We start from the raw sequence: 10,999 nt of genomic DNA, 5'->3' as shown, positions 1-10,999 counted from the left end.
ATTGGAAAACAAGTGACAAGAGTGATGATTAGCTGATGTTTTCAATAAGAACTGTTACACATATATGTTGGTTTATGTACATTTATACTATAAACTATCCTCCACTAGATCGAACCTGTAATTTGAATGTATTATAATGTACAGACAGTGTTTTGAAGTAGATCTGGTAGTTCTGAGACACACATTCCTTTTGAGTAAAACCCATTCTCTCATTCATTCTCCGAACTTCACATTTTGACCCAAGACTGTATCTTGGAAACTACAGCCATCCAGCATTTTTTTTTTTACTTAATTTTACTTTCATAGTGTCTCAAACTTCACTACTTTTATTCTGAAGGCATTTTTACTCCAGAAAATTAATTTGTGCCCAGTGAATTTGATGGAATTTTTATTTTACAAATTACAGGCAAGGTTGACTTGCACAGGATTAAGTACACACACAATGTTCAAAATTATTACAAATTTCCAGAGGTTCACATGTAGTACTAGTGCTGTGGGACTAGAAATGAAGACAGGAAGGACATTGCTATATAAAGTATTTACTTGTTTTTATTAACCCATAAAGACACAAACATCCACTGGTCACCAAAACCATCTACTCATCTAAAGTGTTTAATAACTGTGAAACCATTAATCCTATCAATACATGTAAATAATTGTTGTAAAATCCAGTTTGTCATCTTTCACGGTCATCACATATGACCCATTTGGATGTTCAGAGGCTCCGTAGTGAACGTGGAAACACCGTCATCTTCTACAACATTGATTCACCAGTAAAACCCATGGAGTTGGATCAATGACAGTGGATGAAGACACTTGGTTTTTCATTCATTTCCTTATATATTTGCTGAAAAAGTCACTTTTTCTTCAGCTTTCTCTGTTTTTAATGTAATAATCTCATGATGTAATAAGCTTTCATCAACATCTAGATTAAGTATAGAAAATTAAATATAGGGAAATACATGATTTACAGTGGAAAATGGAAAATACAAAGGCTAATATTATAAGAAATGATGATAAATCATTTAAGTACAGGTTAAATAGAGAGAAAAATTGTTTGGGAACTGCCATAATAGTAGCACTGGGTCTTTATGGGTTAAAGCAGACAAAGCACAAGTGAGACTGATATCATTAACAAAGGGTCTGTTTAATTTGTTGAACCAGTTGGTCATCCTAGTGCAGTGGTTCCCAACCTTTTTTGGCTAGTGACCCTATTTTAACGTCACAAATTTCTGGTGACCCCAGACGTTCAAAAAGGAGACTTTTTTTTTGCTAAAATTAATTTGTTTTTGATCATGTAATAGTTTGCTATACTATGTTGCAAATAAATGTTAATTTTAGACGACATTTAGTCTATATAATGTATATTATTATGGACGGAGGCAGAAAAGTCAGGCGTAGATTACTGCACAAAATGAGAATAATAGTCTAATAACCCTTACAATAAAATGTGAACAACCTGAAAATTAATTACAATTTTAACAATATTCTGTCTGTTACTAAATGTTTTGTGGATTTGTAGATCCGATTTGTAAGTTGTGTTAATAAGTTGACACATAATATTGTAGACATTCTTATTTTAGTTACACATTCCAAACTTCAAAATTTCAACAATATTATGTTTGTGTAACATTGTGTGTAATGTACATACACAAGTGAAAAGCTGAGGCATAATATTGTTAAAATTTAGCTTATTTTTCTTGAAAAATTACATTTTTTTCTGGTTATTCACATCATTTTGGTAAAAAGATAGTTTGTAAATGTAAATATTTTCATAATTTAATGTTTTTTATTGCACTAAAATGAAGAGAAAAACTGCGAGTTGTCATTATTTATAAGTTTTTATGCTATAATTTTAATGGTTTGGCCCACTTGAGATCGAATTGGGCTGAATGTGGCCCCTGAACTAAAATGAGTTTGACACCCCTGATATAATGTATATTATTATGGACGGAGGCAGAAAAAAACACAGGTGTAGATTACTGCACAAAGTGAGAATTTTATTTTCCTTGGTCAGGATATGTACAGTCAGTACAGCTTGGATTTACAAGGCTGACAGTTAATACTGAACAAACAAGAACTCAAACTATGAATTATGAAAGAGCTGCAGCATCTGAAACTGACCACAATGAACATTTGAAAGATAAACAGAACCACAGTGCTTCAGTTTCAGCTTCAGAGTTTGTCATGTCTTTTATATATTGGAATTGTCTCTCAACTTACCATGTAGTTTTTATTAGTAAGTTTTGGGGTTTTTTTAATCAATGACTAGAAATTTCAGGCGACCCCATTTGAATTACAGGCGATGCCATGTGGGGTCCCGACTCTAAGGTTGAAAAACACTGTCCTAGTGGAGCAACATGCACAATTTCAAGGCCTGAAACTGATAAACCTCTAAGCCATTTTGAATCATACTAATTATACCTGAGTGTGTTTCCTGCCTTAATAAGTCTAAATGCCTGCTGTGACAAAGCTCTGTTAGAGCTATGTTTTCCATTTTCAGCAGCTTTAGTCAGTGTTGGCACATGTCAGGAGACAGAAACTAGGGTTCAGTTCAGAGATTCAGAGGAACGCAACACAGACATTATGAACATCCTTTGCATTCTTGTGAATCCATTACTAGTCCAAGGTGAAGGAATGCTGTTCATGCTGCGCAGGCTCAAGACTCTGCATTTTATACACACAGAAGAAGACGAATGGATTGGCAAGCAAAGCAGAATTCCTGTCACCTTGGAAAACTGGTATAAACACAGCTGTGGGAAATGCCTGTCTGTTTGTTTGTGTGTGTGTGTGAAAGGAGGAGGGAGCTACATACACTGCATCTTCAATGATTTCTGGCTTCAACTTGGAATTACACTGGTTTTACTTAGATTTCTGCTCAAATTTGTCACAATTTCAATTCTCGACACGAAGACTATTCATTTAGCAAGTGCACACTGGTGCTTCTGAAAATAAATGCAACACCTACACTCTGTCATTATCAGTTTATGTAATGTGAGAGTTTCTGTTGGTGTGCATTTGCAAAGAATATCAACCAGTGTATAAAGCCCAAAAAATGAGAAGATGAGTACTTCAACAATTCCATCCTGTCTTCCATGTGTTCTCATATACACTGCCCGGCCAAAAAACATCACACATGCAATATTTCACTGCACCACCTTTGGTTTTGATTACAGGAGATATTCACTGGGTTTAACCCTTTTGTGCATACTGGTCACTACAGCGGACATTTAGTCAAAGCTGATCTCTTGTATTTTCATGGATTTTATTGTTTTAGTTCCATATCAGCCAACACAGTGGATGCTTAAATGCATCATCCCATACACTGCAATTCATACCATTGCTGTAACTTTGCTGTTCTTGATAAACTTGATCTGCAGTAACCTGTTTAAGTGTAAATCAATTCCTTGTTATTGTTATGAGACTGTAATTAACAAGGTTTTGTTTTTTTAAACAAAAAGTTTCCTTTTTGCATATTATCTCCATAAAGTGAGTAATAACTAAGATTAGAGTATGTTAAAATGTGACAAAACATCAGCTTAGCAGCATTTTATTCATAGTTTTCACACAGTACAGGGTGGGGAAGCAAAATTTACAATGAACATTTAGTTGTTTTTTCTCAGCAGGCACTACGTCAGTTGTTTTGAAACCAAACATATATTGATGTCATAATCATACCTAACACTATTATCCATACCTTTTCAGAAACTTTTGCCCATATGAGTAATCAGGAAAGCAAACGTCAAAGAGTGTGTGATTTGCTGAATGCACTCGTCACACCAAAGGAGATTTCAAAAATAGTTGGAGTGTCCATAAAGACTGTTTATAATGGAAAGAAGAGAATGACTATGAGCAAAACTATTACGAGAAAGTCTGGAAGATACTATTAAAGAAGAATGGGAGAAGCTGTCACCTGAATATTTGAGGAACACTTGCTCAAGTTTCAGGAAGTGTGTGAAGACAGTTACTGAGAAAGAAGGAGGACACATAGAATAAAAACATTTTCTATTATGTAAATTTTCTTGTGGCAAAAAAATTCTCATGACTTTCAATAAACTAATTGGTCATACACTGTCTTTCAATCCCTGCCTCAAAATATTGTAACTTTTGCTTCCCCACCCTGTATATCAGCAAATACATGTTTATTTGCTTCAAAACTTAAACACATGGTGTCCAGCTGAGTGGATATTTTTAATTCCATGAAAAATAGGTTCATAAAAAAATTCAATTGCAGTGCTTTTTTCATGCCTTAAGAGGAATAAAAACTCTCAAAAAAAAAAATCTTGATTTATGCATGAAAGGGTTAACTAAGCTATAGTTCAGATTCTTCCATGAGTAAGTACTGTAGTAGTTAACCCATAAAGACCCAAACATCCACTGGTGACCAATATCACTTACTGATATAAAAAATGAAATATCCATTGTTCCACTAATCCTACAAATGCATGTAAATAATAGGTGTAAAATACAGTTATTCATCTCTTCATGGTAATCAGATATGACCCATTTGGATGTTCAGAGGCTCCGTAGTTACCATGGAAACACCGTCATCTTCTACAACATTGATTCACCAGTAAAATCCATGGAGTTGGATCGATGACAGTGGATGGACACACACAGATTGGACTGAAAAAGACACTTTTTCTTCAGTTTTCTCTATTTTTGATATAATAATCTTCTAACTTTAATCTGAGCTTTAACGAACATCATTATAATCAGTAAATTAAAAATAGGAAAATGCATGATTTACACTAAAAATATGCAAAATACGGAGGATAATATTACAATAAATGGTGAAAAAATCTCTTAGGAAAGGTTAAATAGAGAGAAAAATGTATTTGGGAACTGTCATCAAAGTAACACTGGGTCTTTATGAGTTAATAATATTTCAGCTGTAAGAAGTTATTTAACTCGAACTGATGCAGTAGGATAAGTAGCCTCTTATGTCTCTGATGTCAAAAAGATTGGACAATGCCAGGACTGATCAGTATCATCAGGCTTGTAACAGAACGGTTCAGGGAGAATGAGACATCATTTTCACACATGGATTAGCCTCCATAAAGTCCAGACTCTAATTTGGGATGTGATGAAGACCTGATGCAGCGGTCCGATTCTCCATCATCAACAAGCAGTGACAGGCACAACAAACCCCGCCCCTCGCACATATTGTAGATTATTTTGGCATGGATCCAGCTGATGTCATCATGTCTATGCCTGTGGTGATGTCAGCATATCAGTTGCCTCTATATATGTGCCAAATTTTAAGTAAACTGAAACAAAATTGATGTTTTCATTGACATTAGAAATTTCGCCCTTTATAAATGAATAGGAGAGGAAAAAAAATTCCTACAAAATTTTAACTTTGACCTACTTTTCCCAAAATGTAACCACATCTATTATTGGCAATGTATCAACCCAATTTGGTATGAATTCAACCAATAGTTTTGCTGCTACAGACATTTGAAATTTCGCTCATTATAAGTAACTATGAGAAGAAAAAAGATTTTAAAAATTCCTAAAAAATTTTAACTTTGACCTACTTTTCCCTAAATGTAATAAAAGTCTATTCTCGGTCACTGGCAATCTATGAACCCAATTTGTTATGAATTCAACCAATAGTTTTACTGCTACAGACATTTGAAATTCCACCCATTATAAGTAAATGTGGGAAAAAAAGATTTTAAAAAAATGTATTAAAAATTTAGACTTTGACCTACTTTTCCCAAAATTTAATCAGATCAATTCTGAGTCACTAGCAATCTATAAACCCAATTTGGTATGAATTGAACCAACAAACCAACAAACAAACAAACTGAACCAAAAACAATACCCTTACCTCCCCTTCAGGGGGCGGGGTAATAATAAAAAAATAATGCAACTATGGATGGAAAAATCGTATGAACCTTATTGTGACACTATATAAGCACTATGTGGCAAAAAGATGTCACAGTGAATGTGTGCTGTATTCAAAACTAAATGTGGTGCAGTGAAATATTCCATGTACGATTTTGGCCGAACAGTGTATTTTCCCATGTACAGAATACCAAACACTATGACATTTTACTAGTGTATGCTACCCTCTTGTGGTTGAGCTAAAATCTATACCTCAGAGATGCTGGTTACAAAAGGTAAAGGACAGAGTTCTTCTTCTCTCTTTCTCATCTTAGTTAATATAATTCTGTACCTCTCCTCACACCATCACCTTTCCCAGGTGTCTGGCTGCGCTCACACTCTCACTGAAGCTGATGTTTCACAGATCATAACCAGCGCTATTCAGCTCTGGATGTGTTGCCAGGAAACCTCATCATCAAGGTTGTCTGATCAAAGGTTTATTTTTCAGACACTGACCTCAAATAACCTCTCACTTTGGCAGGAGGTGCAGACAGGCGGTGCGGTTTGTTAACAGTTTCCCGTTCTCTGGATTTCGATGCAGTAGCTGTGAAGTTAAACAAAGCAGAACGCTGCATATGAAAAGAGAAAGACGTCTTATACCCTCACAAACATTTGAAACGCAAGACCTGCAAGAAAATATGGATATTTTAATGTAAATGTGTTGTGGTTTTTGCAGTTTATTTGCAGTGCTCATAGTCTGTTAACCTTCTCAACAACTATTTCCACATGCCTTATATGAAGTAATAATGTTCCTGTTACCAATAGGCAATGTGCTAATAATGATTATGGTGCAACTAGATTGAAAAACAGTATTGCTTTAGTGGTTTTCACAGGAAAGTGTTACAACTTATCAATATTAAGGCCAGTAGATGGTGCTATGCTGCCACAGATAGAAGCCACATTCACTTGTAACTCTGCTTTTATTTCACTCTTGTTAAAATGGGCTGTTAATAGTTGATTAAAGCAGCTTTACAGCAGTCAAAATAGCCAACAATCGTATTATACAGTGCTGTTTTTTTGCACCTTGTTAAAAGTCAGACTATCTTCGACCCTCACAGTTGGATTGTATTAGAGTCTGCCTAATAATGAGCTCACAGTGAAGAAAAACAGTCCAGACTATAGACCAAACACGGGTGTAACAGAACCAACGGGCAAATAACAACAGCTACTACTGACCCCACCCATTCAACGCATCGCATAGATACAAACAAACAATCAGCGCATCAGCAATAATCACAAACCCCTAACATGTCCTGCTAATTTTGACAAACGGCAATGTGATCACATGTAGAGCCCATATTTAGACGCTTCAGCTTTGAGTAAATATACATACATAAAACAGCAGACTGATTTTAATTCTTGGGTTCAGTTTGGTGATTTTTGCATCAAAATTACAAGTTGCTTATATATTTTGTTTCCTCTGTCTTTGTAATACCAACAAAATCTAAAAAAAAAAAAAAAAAAAAAAAAAAAAAAAAAAGAGCAGGGACACATTGGTCTTGTCCTCATCTTATCTTGCTTCCCTCTTTTGGTTCTGCTCTGGTCAGCATCCAAAGCAAACCATTTTGTTTTTTTTTCTCTGTCACATGCAATAAATCTCTAAGGACAAAAAGCCAAGCATGCCATTCCTCTGTGACAGTTCTCAGTAGTTCAACTAACTTACATACATGCACATATCTGTAAAGACACGCTAGTCATATAGTACCATGCTATCTAAACATTTTCCCTCTCTCTTTCCCTCGGTCTCCATCATGTTATTCCTCTCTGACTCCTCCTTCGTCTCCTTTCAGCTTGGCAGACCATGTTGCTCCTCTATAAGGACATTTTATAACCAGTGCTTAATTTCCCAGTGATAAAATGACCTGTTATTTGGATGGTCCCTCCACTCTCCATGGTTGTGGGGGAAAATATTTATGTTGAACACAGTGTTGCTGCTGAGTTACATACTCACAGTCACCGATGACACTAAGGGAACAAATTCAGCAGAGGGGCCTCTCTTTCCTCTGTTTCCATTGCATTAATAGTACATTTAGTTGGGTAATCCCATACAGTATGAGGGTAGTAGTAATTTTATCTTGAGGACAGTGAAGTTCTGCATATCCCAGTAAAACATCTCTTCCTAACGGTCATTATTCAGTGTAATTAAGAAGACCTGTTTTTTTCTGGAAGATTAATTTATGCAACCATGCAACAGTTTTAACTACGGTGGCCCAGACGTGCAACAGCCCAAAAAATGATCCACTATAAGAAAAAAAGAGAACAGCCCAAAAAATTATCCACTATAAGAAAAAAAGAGAGCAGCCCAAAAAATTATCCACTATAAGAAAAAAAGAGAACAGCCCAAAAAATTATCCACTGTAAGAAAAATAGAGAACAGCCCAAAAAATTATCCACTATAAGAAAAACAGAGAACAGCCCAAAAAATTATCCACTATAAGAAAAAAAGAGAGCAGCCCAAAAAATTATCCACTATGAGAAAAAAAAGACAACAGCCTAAAAAAATTATCCACTATAAGAAAAAAAGAGAACAGCTCAAAAAATTATCCACTACAAGAAAAATAGAGAACAGCCCAAAAAATTATCCACTATAAGGAAAAAAAAAGAACAGCTCAAAAAATTATCCACTATAAGAAAAAAAAGAGAACAGCCCAAAAAATTATCCACTATAAGAAAAAAAGAGAACAGCCCAAAAAATTATCCACTATAAGAAAAATAGAGAACAGCCCAAAAAATTATCCACTATAAGAAAAATAGTGAACAGCCCAAAAAATTATCCACTATAAGAAAAAAAGAGAGCAGCCCAAAAAATTATCCACTATAAGAAAAATAGAGAACAGCCCAAAAAAAATTATCCACTATAAGAAAAATAGAGAACAGCCCAAAAAATTATCCACTATAAGAAAAAAGAGAACAGCCCAAAAAATTATCCACTATAAGAAAAAAAGAGAACAGCCCAAAAAATTATCCACTATAAGAAAAATAGAGAACAGCCCAAAAAATTATCCACTATAAGAAAAATAGTGAACAGCCCAAAAAATTATCCACTATAAGAAAAAAAGAGAGCAGCCCAAAAAATTATCCACTATAAGAAAAATAGAGAACAGCCCAAAAAATTATCCACTATAACAAAAAAAAAAAGACAACAGCCTAAAAAATTATCCACTATAAAAAACAAACAAACAAACAAAAAAAACAATATCCACCTTTTCAGTTACGGGGGCACTGTTTACCCCAAAGGTCTCTTGCTTTAAAATTAAGGTCACCACAAAAAATAAAAGCATAGGCTGAAAATGTTTAAGACCCTCAGCTAATGTGGCTAATGCTAACGAAGTAACCCACTGGGAAGTGGAGGTCAGTACACTAAAAATAAAGTTATTATAAAAATATATAGTGGATAATTTTTTTGGGCTGTATTCTTTTTTTTCTTATAGTGGATAATTTTTTGGAGTGTTGCACCTCTGGGCCACCGTATTTAACCAACAAAGACCAAGTGCTACTTTAAATATTTTTTTTCTCTATATCTATATACACCATTTGTAATGACATTATCCTCTGTATTTTGCATTTTTTCAGTGAATATCATGTATTTTCCTACATTTAATTTACCGATCATGTGGATGTTCATAAAAGCTCAGATTAAAGTTGACGGTTATTACATCAAAAACAGAGAAAACTGAAGAAAAAGTGACTTTTTCTGTAAAATATTTCAACAATTAAACATAAAACAAGCATCTCCATCCTCTGTCATCGATCCAGCTCTGTGGGTTTTACTGGTGAATCAATGTTGTAGAAGATAATGGTGTTTCCACGGTAACTGGATCATATCTAATGACCAGGAAAAGATGATAAACTGCATTTTACACCAGTTATTTACATGTATTGATAGAATTAGTGGATCAACAGGTATTAGCTATTTTACATTAGTAGGTGGCTGTTTGGGTCTTTATGGGTTAATCTCATTTTTCCAGATTTTATCAAATGAGGATACTTCAGGTGATGACCTCGCATGAACTGGAACTCATCACCCCAGGGTGACATTTGGAGCCATAAAAAGAAAACAGATGGAAGCAAGAACTATTTTAACATCCGGTCTATCCTTTGAGAATAGATGGGCTAGTCAAACTGGCAATGATTATAGGGAGTTTTTGACCACACTATAGCATTTAATAGCACTACTACTATATTTAGTTCGAATTCACATATAGATTCAAAAAAGGCTGCACTATTAACGGCTGAAATCAACACCATTTTGTTTTGCAATAGGAACTTGAGTGACTATCCATGCTTTTTCTCAACTGCTTAGTCCTATCCTGGCGATATAGACAAACAACCATTCAGTTTCACATTCATACCTAAGGGATTGAGGCAAATCCTTTATTTGTACATTCACTCAAGTTTTATTCTTCAGTACAACTTTGGCATCCTACAAAACTAAACACATCCAATTTTACTGTTCTGCTATATTACATTACTGATATAAATATTGTATTTTCTTTGTACTTTTTTAAAATCTCTGCATTTGTTTATATAATATGAAGCAGTATTACACTAGTAATCTACACAGTAGTGTCCCATGACAGAAATGCAATAGCAAAATACAATCATTGGCCACTTTATTAGGTACACCTCGCTAGTACCATTTGTACCTAATAAAGTGGCCAGTGAGTGTATATCCTGCTGCTGTAGCTGATCTGCTCCAACCTTCAACAATGTTCAAAGATGGTTGTAACAAATGCTTATCTGAGTTTCTGTTGCCCTTCTATCAGACTGAACCAGTCTGACCATTCCTCTCTGATCTCTGGCATTAACAAGGCATTTTGGCCCAGACTGCTGCTATTCACTGGATACTTGCCTTTTTCTGACTATTCTCTGTAAATTCTAAATGTGGTTGTGTGTGGGAAAATCTCAGTAGATCAGTCTCTGGAATACTCAGATGAGCAATGATGTCACTTAAATCTCTGTTTTTCCCATTCTGATGCTTGGTTTGAGTTTTAGTAGATCATTTTAATCATGTCCATATGCCTAAATGTACTGATTGGCTCATTACAAAAATGCTACTTAATAAAGTGGCCCGTGAGTGCATTCTAACACACATTAATTGGCAAAA

This window comes from Sphaeramia orbicularis, chromosome 7, assembly GCF_902148855.1.
Source record: "Sphaeramia orbicularis chromosome 7, fSphaOr1.1, whole genome shotgun sequence".
Lineage (NCBI taxonomy): Eukaryota > Metazoa > Chordata > Actinopteri > Kurtiformes > Apogonidae > Sphaeramia > Sphaeramia orbicularis.
The sequence above is the reverse complement of the archived record's forward strand: the minus strand, read 5'-3'. Positions refer to the sequence as shown.